This window comes from Heterodontus francisci, chromosome 5 (genome assembly GCF_036365525.1).
Source record: "Heterodontus francisci isolate sHetFra1 chromosome 5, sHetFra1.hap1, whole genome shotgun sequence".
Classification (NCBI taxonomy): Eukaryota; Metazoa; Chordata; class Chondrichthyes; order Heterodontiformes; family Heterodontidae; genus Heterodontus; species Heterodontus francisci.
Genome location: NC_090375.1, coordinates 62677322 through 62702148, shown reverse-complemented (window position 1 = coordinate 62702148; position 24827 = coordinate 62677322). Strand labels below are relative to the sequence as shown.

The window sequence follows — 24827 nt, the reverse complement described above, 5'->3', positions numbered from 1 at the left end:
CTGAAAGGCGCACTTTGGTCTGCCTGAAACCTGCTGCTCGTTCTTTGTGAGAGCTTCCGGCTCCTGTTTACCCCCCTTACTGATGGTTCTTTAGGATTTTAGAAAGGACAAATTGCACAGGCACAGGGTTGGGCGGAACCATAAACTTCTTTATTAAGACCCCCCTAACACCCTGATACAAAGACCTCGAAACGAATGTAAAGGACGCCACACGACACCTTGCTTGCTTAGACCGATTTAAATCCCTCCACCATTTAACCTCGGCTCGGCTCGGCTCGGCTCCCACCCAAACACACAAGTCACCACCACTTTTAAGACGCACCTTTTCCGAAAACCCACAAGCAAAAGCCCACACTTCTGCCCCAAACTCACTCAATTCAAAACCCCAAACCCTCCCAGGATTTCTTTGTCACACTTAAAATTGCTTTCAACTCTCAGCCCCAAATACCCCTCACATTTGGCTGATAACTTACAATCCTCCATGAGGTGAGAATTTGTAGGTCCACGAGCCAGGTTGACTCTTCCTGACCCTCCTTCTTGACTGCAGTGCCAAACTCTTCGATCTTGTCCTTTTCATGATGATCCTTATCGAAATATCATAAACACATCACCTGGAGCCATCCTGCTGGATGGTGAGCGCTTAGCACCTTTTAATCTCTTTCGTCAGTTACCTGCCTGGTCCAGGCAGATCCACTTATGTTGATGTTATTTCCATGACCGAGAACAATAAACTCCACCAGGGTGAGGTATTCCAGGCTCCAGAGCTGATATACGTGAAAAGGTTTCTCTCCTGCCTCGACAGGAGTGAATGCTGTGGCCTGGGGCCGGTTAGTTGTAAGAATGGCCTCCCTAATTACTTAATTGTGTTACATGACGGCAGTTATGCTGTGTCACTGTTATGATAATGTCCCAAATTCCAGTCCTTTGACACTATCAGTTCTGTTGTGATGTTGGAATGTTTGAAATTGATCCATCGGAATGCAGCCTGCGTCTGTGTGCTTTGTGTAAGGTTTTGGCTCTCATTCACAGTACTATTGTCCGTGAGGGTTGGGGTTCCTTCCCCATACTCCATAAAGTCCAGTTTTAAAGTCCAGTCGGGGGGCGGGAGGTGGGGGTGGGGAGGAGGAATTCCGATCCCAATTCTTCCAGTGCAAAGAGTCGTCCACGACTTGAGTTTCGCTCGCTGGCACGTTCCGAGGTCCAGGACTACGTGCTGTGGGATGCAGTAAAGCTTGGGGCAGCCGCTCCAAAGGCTCCATGGAGAAAGACCACTGTGTAAGGGGGTCCTCCCGCCATAGTTTACCGAGTGGCCGGCACCCGTGTAAGACCCCCTCGGGCTGTATGCGCCAACACTATTTTTGCTGCGTTTTGCAAATGTACATTGCATAGAAAAGGGTTGCAAATTTTTATGGAATATTATATATTCTGGGGGAGCAAAGACGAACCCCTGCTGGCCAGCAGATGAAACTGCGGAAGTGAAACAGTCGCGTGCAGGCAGTTTGCAGACAGGAAACGAGGGATCCCGTGCCTTGGCGGCAACACGTTGAGCAGCCATCGACTTGTCAAGTTAAGAGCGCTACCTTCAGCTAATTGCTGCTTACTACACGCTTACTCTAAAAAAGCACATACTCCTTCAAGTGTGAATTTAAGCAGCGGCCAAAGGATGATTTTGCTCTGCTTTCCTCTACAGTCCTGCGCCGCAGCAGCTGAGCTACGGAAGGGAAGTGACAAAAGTGCTGGCTGATGGTTTGCCGCTCAGGCCTTGGCCTAGCCATTGCTGCCGCTGTGCTGTGGGACTGTGAACGGCCAGCTGCTCTCCACAGCCTGGGCCAATGCTGTAATGGATAAGACGTCTGTCTAGGGATGGGAAGCTGATAGCTTTGACTCCTGGCTGGCTGAGAGTTTTGTGTCGACTTTGTCCTGCGGCTTGGGAACACTTTGCAACTTGGTCTACTTGGGCGTGCTGCATGGCAGTGCCTTCTTAGCGCAGTAGGCAGCGCGTCAGTCTCATAATCTGAAGGTCCTGAGTTCGATCCTCAGAGAAGGCAGTGTGCCCACTGTGCTTTCTTTTGCCATCACTCACTTGACCTTTCCGCTCTCGTTGCGTGCCAAAATCCAGCCGCTTTGCTTGCTGCAGTGCTGCAAAGCATTTGACAGCCTCCAGCACTGGAGATGGGAGCGCAAGGCAAGACGTTGTCAGCTGGTTGCCACAAGTGCTGAATGTGAAGATTGGAGCCCAGGAAAAAGCAGAATGGAGAATGCAGGCATCGATCCCGCTACCTCTCACATGCTAAGCAAGCGCTCTACCATTTGAGCTAATTCCCCAGCTTGGCTAAGACTGCTGAGCCCAGATTCTTTCACAACAGCCCCATAGCAGCTGTCTCCAAGTTGCTCCTTGAGCTGCAGGGAAATGCGGCTTGGGCTTGGGCTTGGGCTTGGGCTTGGCTCACTGCCTGAACGCAGTCAGTGCTTTGCTTCAATCAGCAGGTCCCTCCAGCAGCAGCAAGTTAGCAGCGGCAGGACCGGCCAGCTCCAATAACCATGAAAGAAGCCCAGAAGAGCCCCAGCTGGCGCAAGGAAAAGCTGGTGAGCGGAAACTAGCAGCCGCCACGAGTGTGAGGGAGCAGTCGAGAGCCCTGTCTGACTGACACAAGACTTCTTTTGCTTTCCAGTGAGTGCTGAGGTTTTGCCTGCCATGCTGCTCAAACTGGACGCACCCCTCGAACTGTATCGTTAATGTTCTCAATTGCTGTAAATGTAAAACTGTAATTGACATGACAATTGTGAAACGGAAGGGTTGGGAAGAAACTCATGACAGTATTGAAGGAAACTGATCTCCCTTGCAATGTTTGTATTTTTTGGTGCTGTTTGGAAACTGTTTGGCAATGTAATTTTTACAGATATTTATGAATAAAGTATATTTTGGAAATAAAAAAAAAAACTGGACGCACACCCCAGGTAAGCATCAACTCTTGCTGGAGGACCATCAACTAGCTGAAAGGCGCACTTTGGTCTGCCTGAAACCTGCTGCTCGTTCTTTGTGAGAGCTTCCGGCTCCTGTTTACCCCCCTTACTGATGGTTCTTTAGGATTTTAGAAAGGACAAATTGCACAGGCACAGGGTTGGGCGGAACCATAAACTTCTTTATTAAGACCCCCCTAACACCCTGATACAAAGACCTCGAAACGAATGTAAAGGACGCCACACGACACCTTGCTTGCTTAGACCGATTTAAATCCCTCCACCATTTAACCTCGGCTCGGCTCGGCTCGGCTCCCACCCAAACACACAAGTCACCACCACTTTTAAGACGCACCTTTTCCGAAAACCCACAAGCAAAAGCCCACACTTCTGCCCCAAACTCACTCAATTCAAAACCCCAAACCCTCCCAGGATTTCTTTGTCACACTTAAAATTGCTTTCAACTCTCAGCCCCAAATACCCCTCACATTTGGCTGATAACTTACAATCCTCCATGAGGTGAGAATTTGTAGGTCCACGAGCCAGGTTGACTCTTCCTGACCCTCCTTCTTGACTGCAGTGCCAAACTCTTCGATCTTGTCCTTTTCATGATGATCCTTATCGAAATATCATAAACACATCACCTGGAGCCATCCTGCTGGATGGTGAGCGCTTAGCACCTTTTAATCTCTTTCGTCAGTTACCTGCCTGGTCCAGGCAGATCCACTTATGTTGATGTTATTTCCATGACCGAGAACAATAAACTCCACCAGGGTGAGGTATTCCAGGCTCCAGAGCTGATATACGTGAAAAGGTTTCTCTCCTGCCTCGACAGGAGTGAATGCTGTGGCCTGGGGCCGGTTAGTTGTAAGAATGGCCTCCCTAATTACTTAATTGTGTTACATGACGGCAGTTATGCTGTGTCACTGTTATGATAATGTCCCAAATTCCAGTCCTTTGACACTATCAGTTCTGTTGTGATGTTGGAATGTTTGAAATTGATCCATCGGAATGCAGCCTGCGTCTGTGTGCTTTGTGTAAGGTTTTGGCTCTCATTCACAGTACTATTGTCCGTGAGGGTTGGGGTTCCTTCCCCATACTCCATAAAGTCCAGTTTTAAAGTCCAGTCGGGGGGCGGGAGGTGGGGGTGGGGAGGAGGAATTCCGATCCCAATTCTTCCAGTGCAAAGAGTCGTCCACGACTTGAGTTTCGCTCGCTGGCACGTTCCGAGGTCCAGGACTACGTGCTGTGGGATGCAGTAAAGCTTGGGGCAGCCGCTCCAAAGGCTCCATGGAGAAAGACCACTGTGTAAGGGGGTCCTCCCGCCATAGTTTACCGAGTGGCCGGCACCCGTGTAAGACCCCCTCGGGCTGTATGCGCCAACACTATTTTTGCTGCGTTTTGCAAATGTACATTGCATAGAAAAGGGTTGCAAATTTTTATGGAATATTATATATTCTGGGGGAGCAAAGACGAACCCCTGCTGGCCAGCAGATGAAACTGCGGAAGTGAAACAGTCGCGTGCAGGCAGTTTGCAGACAGGAAACGAGGGATCCCGTGCCTTGGCGGCAACACGTTGAGCAGCCATCGACTTGTCAAGTTAAGAGCGCTACCTTCAGCTAATTGCTGCTTACTACACGCTTACTCTAAAAAAGCACATACTCCTTCAAGTGTGAATTTAAGCAGCGGCCAAAGGATGATTTTGCTCTGCTTTCCTCTACAGTCCTGCGCCGCAGCAGCTGAGCTACGGAAGGGAAGTGACAAAAGTGCTGGCTGATGGTTTGCCGCTCAGGCCTTGGCCTAGCCATTGCTGCCGCTGTGCTGTGGGACTGTGAACGGCCAGCTGCTCTCCACAGCCTGGGCCAATGCTGTAATGGATAAGACGTCTGTCTAGGGATGGGAAGCTGATAGCTTTGACTCCTGGCTGGCTGAGAGTTTTGTGTCGACTTTGTCCTGCGGCTTGGGAACACTTTGCAACTTGGTCTACTTGGGCGTGCTGCATGGCAGTGCCTTCTTAGCGCAGTAGGCAGCGCGTCAGTCTCATAATCTGAAGGTCCTGAGTTCGATCCTCAGAGAAGGCAGTGTGCCCACTGTGCTTTCTTTTGCCATCACTCACTTGACCTTTCCGCTCTCGTTGCGTGCCAAAATCCAGCCGCTTTGCTTGCTGCAGTGCTGCAAAGCATTTGACAGCCTCCAGCACTGGAGATGGGAGCGCAAGGCAAGACGTTGTCAGCTGGTTGCCACAAGTGCTGAATGTGAAGATTGGAGCCCAGGAAAAAGCAGAATGGAGAATGCAGGCATCGATCCCGCTACCTCTCACATGCTAAGCAAGCGCTCTACCATTTGAGCTAATTCCCCAGCTTGGCTAAGACTGCTGAGCCCAGATTCTTTCACAACAGCCCCATAGCAGCTGTCTCCAAGTTGCTCCTTGAGCTGCAGGGAAATGCGGCTTGGGCTTGGGCTTGGGCTTGGGCTTGGCTCACTGCCTGAACGCAGTCAGTGCTTTGCTTCAATCAGCAGGTCCCTCCAGCAGCAGCAAGTTAGCAGCGGCAGGACCGGCCAGCTCCAATAACCATGAAAGAAGCCCAGAAGAGCCCCAGCTGGCGCAAGGAAAAGCTGGTGAGCGGAAACTAGCAGCCGCCACGAGTGTGAGGGAGCAGTCGAGAGCCCTGTCTGACTGACACAAGACTTCTTTTGCTTTCCAGTGAGTGCTGAGGTTTTGCCTGCCATGCTGCTCAAACTGGACGCACCCCTCGAACTGTATCGTTAATGTTCTCAATTGCTGTAAATGTAAAACTGTAATTGACATGACAATTGTGAAACGGAAGGGTTGGGAAGAAACTCATGACAGTATTGAAGGAAACTGATCTCCCTTGCAATGTTTGTATTTTTTGGTGCTGTTTGGAAACTGTTTGGCAATGTAATTTTTACAGATATTTATGAATAAAGTATATTTTGGAAATAAAAAAAAAAACTGGACGCACACCCCAGGTAAGCATCAACTCTTGCTGGAGGACCATCAACTAGCTGAAAGGCGCACTTTGGTCTGCCTGAAACCTGCTGCTCGTTCTTTGTGAGAGCTTCCGGCTCCTGTTTACCCCCCTTACTGATGGTTCTTTAGGATTTTAGAAAGGACAAATTGCACAGGCACAGGGTTGGGCGGAACCATAAACTTCTTTATTAAGACCCCCCTAACACCCTGATACAAAGACCTCGAAACGAATGTAAAGGACGCCACACGACACCTTGCTTGCTTAGACCGATTTAAATCCCTCCACCATTTAACCTCGGCTCGGCTCGGCTCGGCTCCCACCCAAACACACAAGTCACCACCACTTTTAAGACGCACCTTTTCCGAAAACCCACAAGCAAAAGCCCACACTTCTGCCCCAAACTCACTCAATTCAAAACCCCAAACCCTCCCAGGATTTCTTTGTCACACTTAAAATTGCTTTCAACTCTCAGCCCCAAATACCCCTCACATTTGGCTGATAACTTACAATCCTCCATGAGGTGAGAATTTGTAGGTCCACGAGCCAGGTTGACTCTTCCTGACCCTCCTTCTTGACTGCAGTGCCAAACTCTTCGATCTTGTCCTTTTCATGATGATCCTTATCGAAATATCATAAACACATCACCTGGAGCCATCCTGCTGGATGGTGAGCGCTTAGCACCTTTTAATCTCTTTCGTCAGTTACCTGCCTGGTCCAGGCAGATCCACTTATGTTGATGTTATTTCCATGACCGAGAACAATAAACTCCACCAGGGTGAGGTATTCCAGGCTCCAGAGCTGATATACGTGAAAAGGTTTCTCTCCTGCCTCGACAGGAGTGAATGCTGTGGCCTGGGGCCGGTTAGTTGTAAGAATGGCCTCCCTAATTACTTAATTGTGTTACATGACGGCAGTTATGCTGTGTCACTGTTATGATAATGTCCCAAATTCCAGTCCTTTGACACTATCAGTTCTGTTGTGATGTTGGAATGTTTGAAATTGATCCATCGGAATGCAGCCTGCGTCTGTGTGCTTTGTGTAAGGTTTTGGCTCTCATTCACAGTACTATTGTCCGTGAGGGTTGGGGTTCCTTCCCCATACTCCATAAAGTCCAGTTTTAAAGTCCAGTCGGGGGGCGGGAGGTGGGGGTGGGGAGGAGGAATTCCGATCCCAATTCTTCCAGTGCAAAGAGTCGTCCACGACTTGAGTTTCGCTCGCTGGCACGTTCCGAGGTCCAGGACTACGTGCTGTGGGATGCAGTAAAGCTTGGGGCAGCCGCTCCAAAGGCTCCATGGAGAAAGACCACTGTGTAAGGGGGTCCTCCCGCCATAGTTTACCGAGTGGCCGGCACCCGTGTAAGACCCCCTCGGGCTGTATGCGCCAACACTATTTTTGCTGCGTTTTGCAAATGTACATTGCATAGAAAAGGGTTGCAAATTTTTATGGAATATTATATATTCTGGGGGAGCAAAGACGAACCCCTGCTGGCCAGCAGATGAAACTGCGGAAGTGAAACAGTCGCGTGCAGGCAGTTTGCAGACAGGAAACGAGGGATCCCGTGCCTTGGCGGCAACACGTTGAGCAGCCATCGACTTGTCAAGTTAAGAGCGCTACCTTCAGCTAATTGCTGCTTACTACACGCTTACTCTAAAAAAGCACATACTCCTTCAAGTGTGAATTTAAGCAGCGGCCAAAGGATGATTTTGCTCTGCTTTCCTCGACAGTCCTGCGCCGCAGCAGCTGAGCTACGGAAGGGAAGTGACAAAAGTGCTGGCTGATGGTTTGCCGCTCAGGCCTTGGCCTAGCCATTGCTGCCGCTGTGCTGTGGGACTGTGAACGGCCAGCTGCTCTCCACAGCCTGGGCCAATGCTGTAATGGATAAGACGTCTGTCTAGGGATGGGAAGCTGATAGCTTTGACTCCTGGCTGGCTGAGAGTTTTGTGTCGACTTTGTCCTGCGGCTTGGGAACACTTTGCAACTTGGTCTACTTGGGCGTGCTGCATGGCAGTGCCTTCTTAGCGCAGTAGGCAGCGCGTCAGTCTCATAATCTGAAGGTCCTGAGTTCGATCCTCAGAGAAGGCAGTGTGCCCACTGTGCTTTCTTTTGCCATCACTCACTTGACCTTTCCGCTCTCGTTGCGTGCCAAAATCCAGCCGCTTTGCTTGCTGCAGTGCTGCAAAGCATTTGACAGCCTCCAGCACTGGAGATGGGAGCGCAAGGCAAGACGTTGTCAGCTGGTTGCCACAAGTGCTGAATGTGAAGATTGGAGCCCAGGAAAAAGCAGAATGGAGAATGCAGGCATCGATCCCGCTACCTCTCACATGCTAAGCAAGCGCTCTACCATTTGAGCTAATTCCCCAGCTTGGCTAAGACTGCTGAGCCCAGATTCTTTCACAACAGCCCCATAGCAGCTGTCTCCAAGTTGCTCCTTGAGCTGCAGGGAAATGCGGCTTGGGCTTGGGCTTGGGCTTGGGCTTGGCTCACTGCCTGAACGCAGTCAGTGCTTTGCTTCAATCAGCAGGTCCCTCCAGCAGCAGCAAGTTAGCAGCGGCAGGACCGGCCAGCTCCAATAACCATGAAAGAAGCCCAGAAGAGCCCCAGCTGGCGCAAGGAAAAGCTGGTGAGCGGAAACTAGCAGCCGCCACGAGTGTGAGGGAGCAGTCGAGAGCCCTGTCTGACTGACACAAGACTTCTTTTGCTTTCCAGTGAGTGCTGAGGTTTTGCCTGCCATGCTGCTCAAACTGGACGCACCCCTCGAACTGTATCGTTAATGTTCTCAATTGCTGTAAATGTAAAACTGTAATTGACATGACAATTGTGAAACGGAAGGGTTGGGAAGAAACTCATGACAGTATTGAAGGAAACTGATCTCCCTTGCAATGTTTGTATTTTTTGGTGCTGTTTGGAAACTGTTTGGCAATGTAATTTTTACAGATATTTATGAATAAAGTATATTTTGGAAATAAAAAAAAAAACTGGACGCACACCCCAGGTAAGCATCAACTCTTGCTGGAGGACCATCAACTAGCTGAAAGGCGCACTTTGGTCTGCCTGAAACCTGCTGCTCGTTCTTTGTGAGAGCTTCCGGCTCCTGTTTACCCCCCTTACTGATGGTTCTTTAGGATTTTAGAAAGGACAAATTGCACAGGCACAGGGTTGGGCGGAACCATAAACTTCTTTATTAAGACCCCCCTAACACCCTGATACAAAGACCTCGAAACGAATGTAAAGGACGCCACACGACACCTTGCTTGCTTAGACCGATTTAAATCCCTCCACCATTTAACCTCGGCTCGGCTCGGCTCGGCTCCCACCCAAACACACAAGTCACCACCACTTTTAAGACGCACCTTTTCCGAAAACCCACAAGCAAAAGCCCACACTTCTGCCCCAAACTCACTCAATTCAAAACCCCAAACCCTCCCAGGATTTCTTTGTCACACTTAAAATTGCTTTCAACTCTCAGCCCCAAATACCCCTCACATTTGGCTGATAACTTACAATCCTCCATGAGGTGAGAATTTGTAGGTCCACGAGCCAGGTTGACTCTTCCTGACCCTCCTTCTTGACTGCAGTGCCAAACTCTTCGATCTTGTCCTTTTCATGATGATCCTTATCGAAATATCATAAACACATCACCTGGAGCCATCCTGCTGGATGGTGAGCGCTTAGCACCTTTTAATCTCTTTCGTCAGTTACCTGCCTGGTCCAGGCAGATCCACTTATGTTGATGTTATTTCCATGACCGAGAACAATAAACTCCACCAGGGTGAGGTATTCCAGGCTCCAGAGCTGATATACGTGAAAAGGTTTCTCTCCTGCCTCGACAGGAGTGAATGCTGTGGCCTGGGGCCGGTTAGTTGTAAGAATGGCCTCCCTAATTACTTAATTGTGTTACATGACGGCAGTTATGCTGTGTCACTGTTATGATAATGTCCCAAATTCCAGTCCTTTGACACTGTCAGTTCTGTTGTGATGTTGGAATGTTTGAAATTGATCCATCGGAATGCAGCCTGCGTCTGTGTGCTTTGTGTAAGGTTTTGGCTCTCATTCACAGTACTATTGTCCGTGAGGGTTGGGGTTCCTTCCCCATACTCCATAAAGTCCAGTTTTAAAGTCCAGTCGGGGGGCGGGAGGTGGGGGTGGGGAGGAGGAATTCCGATCCCAATTCTTCCAGTGCAAAGAGTCGTCCACGACTTGAGTTTCGCTCGCTGGCACGTTCCGAGGTCCAGGACTACGTGCTGTGGGATGCAGTAAAGCTTGGGGCAGCCGCTCCAAAGGCTCCATGGAGAAAGACCACTGTGTAAGGGGGTCCTCCCGCCATAGTTTACCGAGTGGCCGGCACCCGTGTAAGACCCCCTCGGGCTGTATGCGCCAACACTATTTTTGCTGCGTTTTGCAAATGTACATTGCATAGAAAAGGGTTGCAAATTTTTATGGAATATTATATATTCTGGGGGAGCAAAGACGAACCCCTGCTGGCCAGCAGATGAAACTGCGGAAGTGAAACAGTCGCGTGCAGGCAGTTTGCAGACAGGAAACGAGGGATCCCGTGCCTTGGCGGCAACACGTTGAGCAGCCATCGACTTGTCAAGTTAAGAGCGCTACCTTCAGCTAATTGCTGCTTACTACACGCTTACTCTAAAAAAGCACATACTCCTTCAAGTGTGAATTTAAGCAGCGGCCAAAGGATGATTTTGCTCTGCTTTCCTCTACAGTCCTGCGCCGCAGCAGCTGAGCTACGGAAGGGAAGTGACAAAAGTGCTGGCTGATGGTTTGCCGCTCAGGCCTTGGCCTAGCCATTGCTGCCGCTGTGCTGTGGGACTGTGAACGGCCAGCTGCTCTCCACAGCCTGGGCCAATGCTGTAATGGATAAGACGTCTGTCTAGGGATGGGAAGCTGATAGCTTTGACTCCTGGCTGGCTGACAGTTTTGTGTCGACTTTGTCCTGCGGCTTGGGAACACTTTGCAACTTGGTCTACTTGGGCGTGCTGCATGGCAGTGCCTTCTTAGCGCAGTAGGCAGCGCGTCAGTCTCATAATCTGAAGGTCCTGAGTTCGATCCTCAGAGAAGGCAGTGTGCCCACTGTGCTTTCTTTTGCCATCACTCACTTGACCTTTCCGCTCTCGTTGCGTGCCAAAATCCAGCCGCTTTGCTTGCTGCAGTGCTGCAAAGCATTTGACAGCCTCCAGCACTGGAGATGGGAGCGCAAGGCAAGACGTTGTCAGCTGGTTGCCACAAGTGCTGAATGTGAAGATTGGAGCCCAGGAAAAAGCAGAATGGAGAATGCAGGCATCGATCCCGCTACCTCTCACATGCTAAGCGAGCGCTCTACCATTTGAGCTAATTCCCCAGCTTGGCTAAGACTGCTGAGCCCAGATTCTTTCACAACAGCCCCATAGCAGCTGTCTCCAAGTTGCTCCTTGAGCTGCAGGGAAATGCGGCTTGGGCTTGGGCTTGGGCTTGGGCTTGGCTCACTGCCTGAACGCAGTCAGTGCTTTGCTTCAATCAGCAGGTCCCTCCAGCAGCAGCAAGTTAGCAGCGGCAGGACCGGCCAGCTCCAATAACCATGAAAGAAGCCCAGAAGAGCCCCAGCTGGCGCAAGGAAAAGCTGGTGAGCGGAAACTAGCAGCCGCCACGAGTGTGAGGGAGCAGTCGAGAGCCCTGTCTGACTGACACAAGACTTCTTTTGCTTTCCAGTGAGTGCTGAGGTTTTGCCTGCCATGCTGCTCAAACTGGACGCACCCCTCGAACTGTATCGTTAATGTTCTCAATTGCTGTAAATGTAAAACTGTAATTGACATGACAATTGTGAAACGGAAGGGTTGGGAAGAAACTCATGACAGTATTGAAGGAAACTGATCTCCCTTGCAATGTTTGTATTTTTTGGTGCTGTTTGGAAACTGTTTGGCAATGTAATTTTTACAGATATTTATGAATAAAGTATATTTTGGAAATAAAAAAAAAAACTGGACGCACACCCCAGGTAAGCATCAACTCTTGCTGGAGGACCATCAACTAGCTGAAAGGCGCACTTTGGTCTGCCTGAAACCTGCTGCTCGTTCTTTGTGAGAGCTTCCGGCTCCTGTTTACCCCCCTTACTGATGGTTCTTTAGGATTTTAGAAAGGACAAATTGCACAGGCACAGGGTTGGGCGGAACCATAAACTTCTTTATTAAGACCCCCCTAACACCCTGATACAAAGACCTCGAAACGAATGTAAAGGACGCCACACGACACCTTGCTTGCTTAGACCGATTTAAATCCCTCCACCATTTAACCTCGGCTCGGCTCGGCTCGGCTCCCACCCAAACACACAAGTCACCACCACTTTTAAGACGCACCTTTTCCGAAAACCCACAAGCAAAAGCCCACACTTCTGCCCCAAACTCACTCAATTCAAAACCCCAAACCCTCCCAGGATTTCTTTGTCACACTTAAAATTGCTTTCAACTCTCAGCCCCAAATACCCCTCACATTTGGCTGATAACTTACAATCCTCCATGAGGTGAGAATTTGTAGGTCCACGAGCCAGGTTGACTCTTCCTGACCCTCCTTCTTGACTGCAGTGCCAAACTCTTCGATCTTGTCCTTTTCATGATGATCCTTATCGAAATATCATAAACACATCACCTGGAGCCATCCTGCTGGATGGTGAGCGCTTAGCACCTTTTAATCTCTTTCGTCAGTTACCTGCCTGGTCCAGGCAGATCCACTTATGTTGATGTTATTTCCATGACCGAGAACAATAAACTCCACCAGGGTGAGGTATTCCAGGCTCCAGAGCTGATATACGTGAAAAGGTTTCTCTCCTGCCTCGACAGGAGTGAATGCTGTGGCCTGGGGCCGGTTAGTTGTAAGAATGGCCTCCCTAATTACTTAATTGTGTTACATGACGGCAGTTATGCTGTGTCACTGTTATGATAATGTCCCAAATTCCAGTCCTTTGACACTATCAGTTCTGTTGTGATGTTGGAATGTTTGAAATTGATCCATCGGAATGCAGCCTGCGTCTGTGTGCTTTGTGTAAGGTTTTGGCTCTCATTCACAGTACTATTGTCCGTGAGGGTTGGGGTTCCTTCCCCATACTCCATAAAGTCCAGTTTTAAAGTCCAGTCGGGGGGCGGGAGGTGGGGGTGGGGAGGAGGAATTCCGATCCCAATTCTTCCAGTGCAAAGAGTCGTCCACGACTTGAGTTTCGCTCGCTGGCACGTTCCGAGGTCCAGGACTACGTGCTGTGGGATGCAGTAAAGCTTGGGGCAGCCGCTCCAAAGGCTCCATGGAGAAAGACTGTGTAAGGGGGTCCTCCCGCCATAGTTTACCGAGTGGCCGGCACCCGTGTAAGACCCCCTCGGGCTGTATGCGCCAACACTATTTTTGCTGCGTTTTGCAAATGTACATTGCATAGAAAAGGGTTGCAAATTTTTATGGAATATTATATATTCTGGGGGAGCAAAGACGAACCCCTGCTGGCCAGCAGATGAAACTGCGGAAGTGAAACAGTCGCGTGCAGGCAGTTTGCAGACAGGAAACGAGGGATCCCGTGCCTTGGCGGCAACACGTTGAGCAGCCATCGACTTGTCAAGTTAAGAGCGCTACCTTCAGCTAATTGCTGCTTACTACACGCTTACTCTAAAAAAGCACATACTCCTTCAAGTGTGAATTTAAGCAGCGGCCAAAGGATGATTTTGCTCTGCTTTCCTCTACAGTCCTGCGCCGCAGCAGCTGAGCTACGGAAGGGAAGTGACAAAAGTGCTGGCTGATGGTTTGCCGCTCAGGCCTTGGCCTAGCCATTGCTGCCGCTGTGCTGTGGGACTGTGAACGGCCAGCTGCTCTCCACAGCCTGGGCCAATGCTGTAATGGATAAGCCGTCTGTCTGGGGATGGGAAGCTGATAGCTTTGACTCCTGGCTGGCTGAGAGTTTTGTGTCGACTTTGTCCTGCGGCTTGGGAACACTTTGCAACTTGGTCTACTTGGGCGTGCTGCATGGCAGTGCCTTCTTAGCGCAGTAGGCAGCGCGTCAGTCTCATAATCTGAAGGTCCTGAGTTCGATCCTCAGAGAAGGCAGTGTGCCCACTGTGCTTTCTTTTGCCATCACTCACTTGACCTTTCCGCTCTCGTTGCGCGCCAAAATCCAGCCGCTTTGCTTGCTGCCGTGCTGCAAAGCATTTGACAACCTCCAGCACTGGAGATGGGAGCGCAAGGCAAGACGTTGTCAGCTGGTTGCCACAAGTGCTGAATATGAAGATTGGAGCCCAGGAAAAAGCATAATGGAGAATGCAGGCATCGATCCCGCTACCTCTCACATGCTAAGCGAGCACTCTACCATTTGAGCTAATTCCCCAGCTTGGCCAAGACTTTTGAGCCCAGATTCTTTCACAACAGCCCCATAGCAGCTGTCTCCAAGTTGCTCCTTGAGCTGCAGGGAAATGCGGCTTGGGCTTGGGCTTGGCTCGCTGCCTGAACGCAGTCAGTGCTTTGCTTCAATCAGCAGGTCCCTCCAGCAGCAGCAAGTTAGCAGCGGCAGGACCGGCCAGCTCCAATAACCATGAAAGAAGCCCAGAAGAGCCCCAGCTGGCGCAAGGAAAAGCTGGTGAGCGGAAACTAGCAGCCGCCACGAGTGTGAGGGAGCAGTCGAGAGCCCTGTCTGACTGACACAAGACTTCTTTTGCTTTCCAGTGAGTGCTGAGGTTTTGCCTGCCATGCTGCTCAAACTGGACGCACCCCTCGAACTGTATCGTTAATGTTCTCAATTGCTGTAAATGTAAAACTGTAATTGACATGACAATTGTGAAACGGAAGGGTTGGGAAGAAACTCATGACAGTATTGAAGGAAACTGATCTCCCTTGCAATGTTTGTATTTTTTGGTGCTGTTTGGAAACTGTTTGGCAATGTAATTTTTACAGATATTTATGAATAAAGTATATTTTGGAAATAAAAAAAAAAACTGGACGCACACCCCAGGTAAGCATCAACTCTTGCTGGAGGACCATCAACTAGCTGAAAGGCGCACTTTGGTCTGCCTGAAACCTGCTGCTCGTTCTTTGTGAGAGCTTCCGGCTCCTGTTTACCCCCCTTACTGATGGTTCTTTAGGATTTTAGAAAGGACAAATTGCACAGGCACAGGGTTGGGCGGAACCATAAACTTCTTTATTAAGACCCCCCTAACACCCTGATACAAAGACCTCGAAACGAATGTAAAGGACGCCACACGACACCTTGCTTGCTTAGACCGATTTAAATCCCTCCACCATTTAACCTCGGCTCGGCTCGGCTCGGCTCCCACCCAAACACACAAGTCACCACCACTTTTAAGACGCACCTTTTCCGAAAACCCACAAGCAAAAGCCCACACTTCTGCCCCAAACTCACTCAATTCAAAACCCCAAACCCTCCCAGGATTTCTTTGTCACACTTAAAATTGCTTTCAACTCTCAGCCCCAAATACCCCTCACATTTGGCTGATAACTTACAATCCTCCATGAGGTGAGAATTTGTAGGTCCACGAGCCAGGTTGACTCTTCCTGACCCTCCTTCTTGACTGCAGTGCCAAACTCTTCGATCTTGTCCTTTTCATGATGATCCTTATCGAAATATCATAAACACATCACCTGGAGCCATCCTGCTGGATGGTGAGCGCTTAGCACCTTTTAATCTCTTTCGTCAGTTACCTGCCTGGTCCAGGCAGATCCACTTATGTTGATGTTATTTCCATGACCGAGAACAATAAACTCCACCAGGGTGAGGTATTCCAGGCTCCAGAGCTGATATACGTGAAAAGGTTTCTCTCCTGCCTCGACAGGAGTGAATGCTGTGGCCTGGGGCCGGTTAGTTGTAAGAATGGCCTCCCTAATTACTTAATTGTGTTACATGACGGCAGTTATGCTGTGTCACTGTTATGATAATGTCCCAAATTCCAGTCCTTTGACACTGTCAGTTCTGTTGTGATGTTGGAATGTTTGAAATTGATCCATCGGAATGCAGCCTGCGTCTGTGTGCTTTGTGTAAGGTTTTGGCTCTCATTCACAGTACTATTGTCCGTGAGGGTTGGGGTTCCTTCCCCATACTCCATAAAGTCCAGTTTTAAAGTCCAGTCGGGGGGCGGGAGGTGGGGGTGGGGAGGAGGAATTCCGATCCCAATTCTTCCAGTGCAAAGAGTCGTCCACGACTTGAGTTTCGCTCGCTGGCACGTTCCGAGGTCCAGGACTACGTGCTGTGGGATGCAGTAAAGCTTGGGGCAGCCGCTCCAAAGGCTCCATGGAGAAAGACCACTGTGTAAGGGGGTCCTCCCGCCATAGTTTACCGAGTGGCCGGCACCCGTGTAAGACCCCCTCGGGCTGTATGCGCCAACACTATTTTTGCTGCGTTTTGCAAATGTACATTGCATAGAAAAGGGTTGCAAATTTTTATGGAATATTATATATTCTGGGGGAGCAAAGACGAACCCCTGCTGGCCAGCAGATGAAACTGCGGAAGTGAAACAGTCGCGTGCAGGCAGTTTGCAGACAGGAAACGAGGGATCCCGTGCCTTGGCGGCAACACGTTGAGCAGCCATCGACTTGTCAAGTTAAGAGCGCTACCTTCAGCTAATTGCTGCTTACTACACGCTTACTCTAAAAAAGCACATACTCCTTCAAGTGTGAATTTAAGCAGCGGCCAAAGGATGATTTTGCTCTGCTTTCCTCTACAGTCCTGCACCGCAGCAGCTGAGCTACGGAAGGGAAGTGACAAAAGTGCTGGCTGATGGTTTGCCGCTCAGGCCTTGGCCTAGCCATTGCTGCCGCTGTGCTGTGGGACTGTGAACGGCCAGCTGCTCTCCACAGCCTGGGCCAATGCTGTAATGGATAAGACGTCTGTCTAGGGATGGGAAGCTGATAGCTTTGACTCCTGGCTGGCTGAGAGTTTTGTGTCGACTTTGTCCTGCGGCTTGGGAACACTTTGCAACTTGGTCTACTTGGGCGTGCTGCATGGCAGTGCCTTCTTAGCGCAGTAGGCAGCGCGTCAGTCTCATAATCTGAAGGTCCTGAGTTCGATCCTCAGAGAAGGCAGTGTGCCCACTGTGCTTTCTTTTGCCATCACTCACTTGACCTTTCCGCTCTCGTTGCGTGCCAAAATCCAGCCGCTTTGCTTGCTGCAGTGCTGCAAAGCATTTGACAGCCTCCAGCACTGGAGATGGGAGCGCAAGGCAAGACGTTGTCAGCTGGTTGCCACAAGTGCTGAATGTGAAGATTGGAGCCCAGGAAAAAGCAGAATGGAGAATGCAGGCATCGATCCCGCTACCTCTCACATGCTAAGCGAGCGCTCTACCATTTGAGCTAATTCCCCAGCTTGGCTAAGACTGCTGAGCCCAGATTCTTTCACAACAGCCCCATAGCAGCTGTCTCCAAGTTGCTCCTTGAGCTGCAGGGAAATGCGGCTTGGGCTTGGGCTTGGGCTTGGGCTTGGCTCACTGCCTGAACGCAGTCAGTGCTTTGCTTCAATCAGCAGGTCCCTCCAGCAGCAGCAAGTTAGCAGCGGCAGGACCGGCCAGCTCCAATAACCATGAAAGAAGCCCAGAAGAGCCCCAGCTGGCGCAAGGAAAAGCTGGTGAGCGGAAACTAGCAGCCGCCACGAGTGTGAGGGAGCAGTCGAGAGCCCTGTCTGACTGACACAAGACTTCTTTTGCTTTCCAGTGAGTGCTGAGGTTTTGCCTGCCATGCTGCTCAAACTGGACGCACCCCTCGAACTGTATCGTTAATGTTCTCAATTGCTGTAAATGTAAAACTGTAATTGACATGACAATTGTGAAACGGAAGGGTTGGGAAGAAACTCATGACAGTATTGAAGGAAACTGATCTCCCTTGCAATGTTTGTATTTTTTGGTGCTGTTTGGAAACTGTTTGGCAATGTAATTTTTACAGATATTTATGAATAAAGTATATTTTGGAAATAAAAAAAAAAACTGGACGCACACCCCAGGTAAGCATCAACTCTTGCTGGAGGACCATCAACTAGCTGAAAGGCGCACTTTGGTCTGCCTGAAACCTGCTGCTCGTTCTTTGTGAGAGCTTCCGGCTCCTGTTTACCCCCCTTACTGATGGTTCTTTAGGATTTTAGAAAGGACAAATTGCACAGGCACAGGGTTGGGCGGAACCATAAACTTCTTTATTAAGACCCCCCTAACACCCTGATACAAAGACCTCGAAACGAATGTAAAGGACGCCACACGACACCTTGCTTGCTTAGACCGATTTAAATCCCTCCACCATTTAACCTCGGCTCGGCTCGGCTCGGCTCCCACCCAAACACACAAGTCACCACCACTTTTAAGACGCACCTTTTCCGAAAACCCACAAGCAAAAGCCCACACTTCTGCCCCAAACTCACTCAATTCAAAACCCCAAACCCTCCCAGGATTTCTTTGTCACACTTAAAATTGCTTTCAACTCTCAGCCCCAAATACCCCTCACATTTGGCTGATAACTTACAATCCTCCATGAGGTGAGAATTTGTAGGTCCACGAGCCAGGTTGACTCTTCCTGACCCTCCTTCTTGACTGCAGTGCCAAACTCTTCGATCTTGTCCTTTTCATGATGATCCTTATCGAAATATCATAAACACATCACCTGGAGCCATCCTGCTGGATGGTGAGCGCTTAGCACCTTTTAATCTCTTTCGTCAGTTACCTGCCTGGTCCAGGCAGATCCACTTATGTTGATGTTATTTCCATGACCGAGAACAATAAACTCCACCAGGGTGAGGTATTCCAGGCTCCAGAGCTGATATACGTGAAAAGGTTTCTCTCCTGCCTCGACAGGAGTGAATGCTGTGGCCTGGGGCCGGTTAGTTGTAAGAATGGCCTCCCTAATTACTTAATTGTGTTACATGACGGCAGTTATGCTGTGTCACTGTTATGATAATGTCCCAAATTCCAGTCCTTTGACACTATCAGTTCTGTTGTGATGTTGGAATGTTTGAAATTGATCCATCGGAATGCAGCCTGCGTCTGTGTGCTTTGTGTAAGGTTTTGGCTCTCATTCACAGTACTATTGTCCGTGAGGGTTGGGGTTCCTTCCCCATACTCCATAAAGTCCAGTTTTAAAGTCCAGTCGGGGGGCGGGAGGTGGGGGTGGGGAGGAGGAATTCCGATCCCAATTCTTCCAGTGCAAAGAGTCGTCCACGACTTGAGTTTCGCTCGCTGGCACGTTCCGAGGTCCAGGACTACGTGCTGTGGGATGCAGTAAAGCTTGGGGCAGCCGCTCCAAAGGCTCCATGGAGAAAGACCACTGTGTAAGGGGGTCCTCCCGCCATAGTTTACCGAGTGGCCGGCACCCGTGTAAGACCCCCTCGGGCTGTATGCGCCAACACTATTTTTGCTGCGTTTTGCAAATGTACATTGCATAGAAAAGGGTTGCAAATTTTTATGGAATATTATATATTCTGGGGGAGCAAAGACGAACCCCTGCTGGCCAGCAGATGAAACTGCGGAAGTGAAACAGTCGCGTGCAGGCAGTTTGCAGACAGGAAACGAGGGATCCCGTGCCTTGGCGGCAACACGTTGAGCAGCCATCGACTTGTCAAGTTAAGAGCGCTACCTTCAGCTAATTGCTGCTTACTACACGCTTACTCTAAAAAAGCACATACTCCTTCAAGTGTGAATTTAAGCAGCGGCCAAAGGATGATTTTGCTCTGCTTTCCTCTACAGTCCTGCGCCGCAGCAGCTGAGCTACGGAAGGGAAGTGACAAAAGTGCTGGCTGATGGTTTGCCGCTCAGGCCTTGGCCTAGCCATTGCTGCCGCTGTGCTGTGGGACTGTGAACGGCCAGCTGCTCTCCACAGCCTGGGCCAATGCTGTAATGGATAAGACGTCTGTCTAGGGATGGGAAGCTGATAGCTTTGACTCCTGGCTGGCTGACAGTTTTGTGTCGACTTTGTCCTGCGGCTTGGGAACACTTTGCAACTTGGTCTACTTGGGCGTGCTGCATGGCAGTGCCTTCTTAGCGCAGTAGGCAGCGCGTCAGTCTCATAATCTGAAGGTCCTGAGTTCGATCCTCAGAGAAGGCAGTGTGCCCACTGTGCTTTCTTTTGCCATCACTCACTTGACCTTTCCGCTCTCGTTGCGTGCCAAAATCCAGCCGCTTTGCTTGCTGCAGTGCTGCAAAGCATTTGACAGCCTCCAGCACTGGAGATGGGAGCGCAAGGCAAGACGTTGTCAGCTGGTTGCCACAAGTGCTGAATGTGAAGATTGGAGCCCAGGAAAAAGCAGAATGGAGAATGCAGGCATCAATCCCGCTACCTCTCACATGCTAAGCGAGCGCTCTACCATTTGAGCTAATTCCCCAGCTTGGCTAAGACTGCTGAGCCCAGATTCTTTCACAACAGCCCCATAGCAGCTGTCTCCAAGTTGCTCCTTGAGCTGCAGGGAAATGCGGCTTGGGCTTGGGCTTGGGCTTGGCTCACTGCCTGAACGCAGTCAGTGCTTTGCTTCAATCAGCAGGTCCCTCCAGCAGCAGCAAGTTAGCAGCGGCAGGACCGGCCAGCTCCAATAACCATGAAAGAAGCCCAGAAGAGCCCCAGCTGGCGCAAGGAAAAGCTGGTGAGCGGAAACTAGCAGCCGCCACGAGTGTGAGGGAGCAGTCGAGAGCCCTGTCTGACTGACACAAGACTTCTTTTGCTTTCCAGTGAGTGCTGAGGTTTTGCCTGCCATGCTGCTCAAACTGGACGCACCCCTCGAACTGTATCGTTAATGTTCTCAATTGCTGTAAATGTAAAACTGTAATTGACATGACAATTGTGAAACGGAAGGGTTGGGAAGAAACTCATGACAGTATTGAAGGAAACTGATCTCCCTTGCAATGTTTGTATTTTTTGGTGCTGTTTGGAAACTGTTTGGCAATGTAATTTTTACAGATATTTATGAATAAAGTATATTTTGGAAATAAAAAAAAAAACTGGACGCACACCCCAGGTAAGCATCAACTCTTGCTGGAGGACCATCAACTAGCTGAAAGGCGCACTTTGGTCTGCCTGAAACCTGCTGCTCGTTCTTTGTGAGAGCTTCCGGCTCCTGTTTACCCCCCTTACTGATGGTTCTTTAGGATTTTAGAAAGGACAAATTGCACAGGCACAGGGTTGGGCGGAACCATAAACTTCTTTATTAAGACCCCCCTAACACCCTGATACAAAGACCTCGAAACGAATGTAAAGGACGCCACACGACACCTTGCTTGCTTAGACCGATTTAAATCCCTCCACCATTTAACCTCGGCTCGGCTCGGCTCGGCTCCCACCCAAACACACAAGTCACCACCACTTTTAAGACGCACCTTTTCCGAAAACCCACAAGCAAAAGCCCACACTTCTGCCCCAAACTCACTCAATTCAAAACCCCAAACCCTCCCAGGATTTCTTTGTCACACTTAAAATTGCTTTCAACTCTCAGCCCCAAATACCCCTCACATTTGGCTGATAACTTACAATCCTCCATGAGGTGAGAATTTGTAGGTCCACGAGCCAGGTTGACTCTTCCTGACCCTCCTTCTTGACTGCAGTGCCAAACTCTTCGATCTTGTCCTTTTCATGATGATCCTTATCGAAATATCATAAACACATCACCTGGAGCCATCCTGCTGGATGGTGAGCGCTTAGCGCCTTTTAATCTCTTTCGTCAGTTACCTGCCTGGTCCAGACAGATCCACTTATGTTGATGTTATCTCCATGACCGAGAACAATAAACTCCACCAGGGTGAGGTATTCCAGGCTCCAGAGCTGATATACATGAAAAGGTTTCTCTCCTGCCTCGACAGGAGTGAATGCTGTGGCCTGGGGCCGGTTAGTTGTAAGAATGGCCTCCCTAATTACTTAATTGTGTTACATGACGGCAGTTATGCTGTGTCACTGTTATGATAATGTCCCAAATTCCAGTCCTTTGACACTATCAGTTCTGTTGTGATGTTGGAATGTTTGAAATTGATCCATCGGAATGCAGCCTGCCTCTGTGTGCTTTGTGTAAGGTTTTGGCTCTCATTCACAGTACTATTGTCCGTGAGGGTTGGGGTTCCTTCCCCATACTCCACAAAGTCCAGTTTTAAAGTCCAGTCGGGGGGCGGGAGGTGGGGGTGGGGAGGAGGAATTCCGATCCCAATTCTTCCAGTGCAAAGAGTTGTCCACGACTTGAGTTTCGCTCGCTGGCACGTTCCGAGGTCCAGGACTACGTGCTGTGGGATGCAGTAAAGCTTGGGGCAGCCGCTCCAAAGGCTCCATGGAGAAAGACCACTGTGTAAGGGGGTCCTCCCGCCATAGTTTACCGAGTGGCCGGCACCTGTGTAAGACCCCCTCGGGCTGTATGCGCCAACACTATTTTTGCTGTGTTTTGCAAATGTACATTGCATAGAAAAGGGTTGCAAATTTTTATGGAATATTATATATTCTGGGGGAGCAAAGACGAACCCCTGCTGGCCAGCAGATGAAACTGCGGAAGTGAAACAGTCGCGTGCAGGCAGTTTGCAGACAGGAAACGAGGGATCCCGTGCCTTGGCGGCAACACGTTGAGCAGCCATCGACTTGTCAAGTTAAGAGCGCTACCTTCAGCTAATTGCTGCTTACTACACGCTTACTCTAAAAAAGCACATACTCCTTCAAGTGTGAATTTAAGCAGCGGCCTAAGGATGATTTTGCTCTGCTTTCCTCTACAGTCCTGCGCCGCAGCAGCTGAGCTACGGAAGGGAAGTGACAAAAGTGCTTGCTGATGGTTTGCCGCTCAGGCCTTGGCCTAGCCATTGCTGCCGCTGTGCTGTGGGACTGTGAACGGCCAGCTGCTCTCCACAGCCTGGGCCAATGCTGTAATGGATAAGCCGTCTGTCTGGGGATGGGAAGCTGATAGCTTTGACTCCTGGCTGGCTGAGAGTTTTGTGTCGACTTTGTCCTGCGGCTTGGGAACACTTTGCAACTTGGTCTACTTGGGCGTGCTGCATGGCAGTGCCTTCTTAGCGCAGTAGGCAGCGCGTCAGTCTCATAATCTGAAGGTCCTGAGTTCGATCCTCAGAGAAGGCAGTGTGCCCACTGTGCTTTCTTTTGCCATCACTCACTTGACCTTTCCGCTCTCGTTGCGCGCCAAAATCCAGCCGCTTTGCTTGCTGCCGTGCTGCAAAGCATTTGACAACCTCCAGCACTGGAGATGGGAGCGCAAGGCAAGACGTTGTCAGCTGGTTGCCACAAGTGCTGAATATTAAGATTGTTGCCCAGGAAAAAGCATAATGGAGAATGCAGGCATCGATCCCGCTACCTCTCGCATGCTAAGCGAGCACTCTACCATTTGAGCTAATTCCCCAGCTTGGCCAAGACTTTTGAGCCCAGATTCTTTCACAACAGCCCCATAGCAGCTGTCTCCAAGTTGCTCCTTGAGCTGCAGGGAAATGCGGCTTGGGCTTGGGCTTGGCTCGCTGCCTGAACGCAGTCAGTGCTTTGCTTCAATCAGCAGGTCCCTCCAGCAGCAGCAAGTTAGCAGCGGCAGGACCGGCCAGCTCCAATAACCATGAAAGAAGCCCAGAAGAGCCCCAGCTGGCGCAAGGAAAAGCTGGTGAGCGGAAACTAGCAGCCGCCACGAGTGTGAGGGAGCAGTCGAGAGCCCTGTCTGACTGACACAAGACTTCTTTTGCTTTCCAGTGAGTGCTGAGGTTTTGCCTGCCATGCTGCTCAAACTGGACGCACCCCTCGAACTGTATCGTTAATGTTCTCAATTGCTGTAAATGTAAAACTGTAATTGACATGACAATTGTGAAACGGAAGGGTTGGGAAGAAACTCATGACAGTATTGAAGGAAACTGATCTCCCTTGCAATGTTTGTATTTTTTGGTGCTGTTTGGAAACTGTTTGGCAATGTAATTTTTACAGATATTTATGAATAAAGTATATTTTGGAAATAAAAAAAAAAACTGGACGCACACCCCAGGTAAGCATCAACTCTTGCTGGAGGACCATCAACTAGCTGAAAGGCGCACTTTGGTCTGCCTGAAACCTGCTGCTCGTTCTTTGTGAGAGCTTCCGGCTCCTGTTTACCCCCCTTACTGATGGTTCTTTAGGATTTTAGAAAGGACAAATTGCACAGGCACAGGGTTGGGCGGAACCATAAACTTCTTTATTAAGACCCCCCTAACACCCTGATACAAAGACCTCGAAACGAATGTAAAGGACGCCACACGACACCTTGCTTGCTTAGACCGATTTAAATCCCTCCACCATTTAACCTCGGCTCGGCTCGGCTCGGCTCCCACCCAAACACACAAGTCACCACCACTTTTAAGACGCACCTTTTCCGAAAACCCACAAGCAAAAGCCCACACTTCTGCCCCAAACTCACTCAATTCAAAACCCCAAACCCTCCCAGGATTTCTTTGTCACACTTAAAATTGCTTTCAACTCTCAGCCCCAAATACCCCTCACATTTGGCTGATAACTTACAATCCTCCATGAGGTGAGAATTTGTAGGTCCACGAGCCAGGTTGACTCTTCCTGACCCTCCTTCTTGACTGCAGTGCCAAACTCTTCGATCTTGTCCTTTTCATGATGATCCTTATCGAAATATCATAAACACATCACCTGGAGCCATCCTGCTGGATGGTGAGCGCTTAGCACCTTTTAATCTCTTTCGTCAGTTACCTGCCTGGTCCAGACAGATCCACTTATGTTGATGTTATTTCCATGACCGAGAACAATAAACTCCACCAGGGTGAGGTATTCCAGGCTCCAGAGCTGATATACGTGAAAAGGTTTCTCTCCTGCCTCGACAGGAGTGAATGCTGTGGCCTGGGGCCGGTTAGTTGTAAGAATGGCCTCCCTAATTACTTAATTGTGTTACATGACGGCAGTTATGCTGTGTCACTGTTATGATACTGT

At 49.8% G+C, this 24827-nt stretch overlaps 8 non-coding genes across 8 annotated transcripts; all 8 read left to right on the top strand.

Annotated features, from left to right (window-relative positions):
* Positions 1-1975: 1975 nt before the first annotated feature.
* trnam-cau (transfer RNA methionine (anticodon CAU)) lies at positions 1976-2048 on the top strand. The gene has a single exon. It is a non-coding gene; the product is annotated as a tRNA-Met (tRNA).
* A 2921-nt stretch (positions 2049-4969) lies between these two features.
* Positions 4970-5042, top strand: trnam-cau (transfer RNA methionine (anticodon CAU)). Its single transcript has one exon. It is a non-coding gene; the product is annotated as a tRNA-Met (tRNA).
* A 2921-nt stretch (positions 5043-7963) lies between these two features.
* Positions 7964-8036, top strand: trnam-cau (transfer RNA methionine (anticodon CAU)). The gene has a single exon. It is a non-coding gene; the product is annotated as a tRNA-Met (tRNA).
* A 2921-nt stretch (positions 8037-10957) lies between these two features.
* On the top strand, positions 10958-11030 carry trnam-cau (transfer RNA methionine (anticodon CAU)). Its single transcript has one exon. It is a non-coding gene; the product is annotated as a tRNA-Met (tRNA).
* A 2918-nt stretch (positions 11031-13948) lies between these two features.
* trnam-cau (transfer RNA methionine (anticodon CAU)) lies at positions 13949-14021 on the top strand. Its single transcript has one exon. It is a non-coding gene; the product is annotated as a tRNA-Met (tRNA).
* Positions 14022-16930: 2909 nt separating this feature from the next.
* trnam-cau (transfer RNA methionine (anticodon CAU)) lies at positions 16931-17003 on the top strand. Its single transcript has one exon. It is a non-coding gene; the product is annotated as a tRNA-Met (tRNA).
* A 2921-nt stretch (positions 17004-19924) lies between these two features.
* On the top strand, positions 19925-19997 carry trnam-cau (transfer RNA methionine (anticodon CAU)). Its single transcript has one exon. It is a non-coding gene; the product is annotated as a tRNA-Met (tRNA).
* Positions 19998-22912: 2915 nt separating this feature from the next.
* On the top strand, positions 22913-22985 carry trnam-cau (transfer RNA methionine (anticodon CAU)). Its single transcript has one exon. It is a non-coding gene; the product is annotated as a tRNA-Met (tRNA).
* Positions 22986-24827: the final 1842 nt, after the last annotated feature.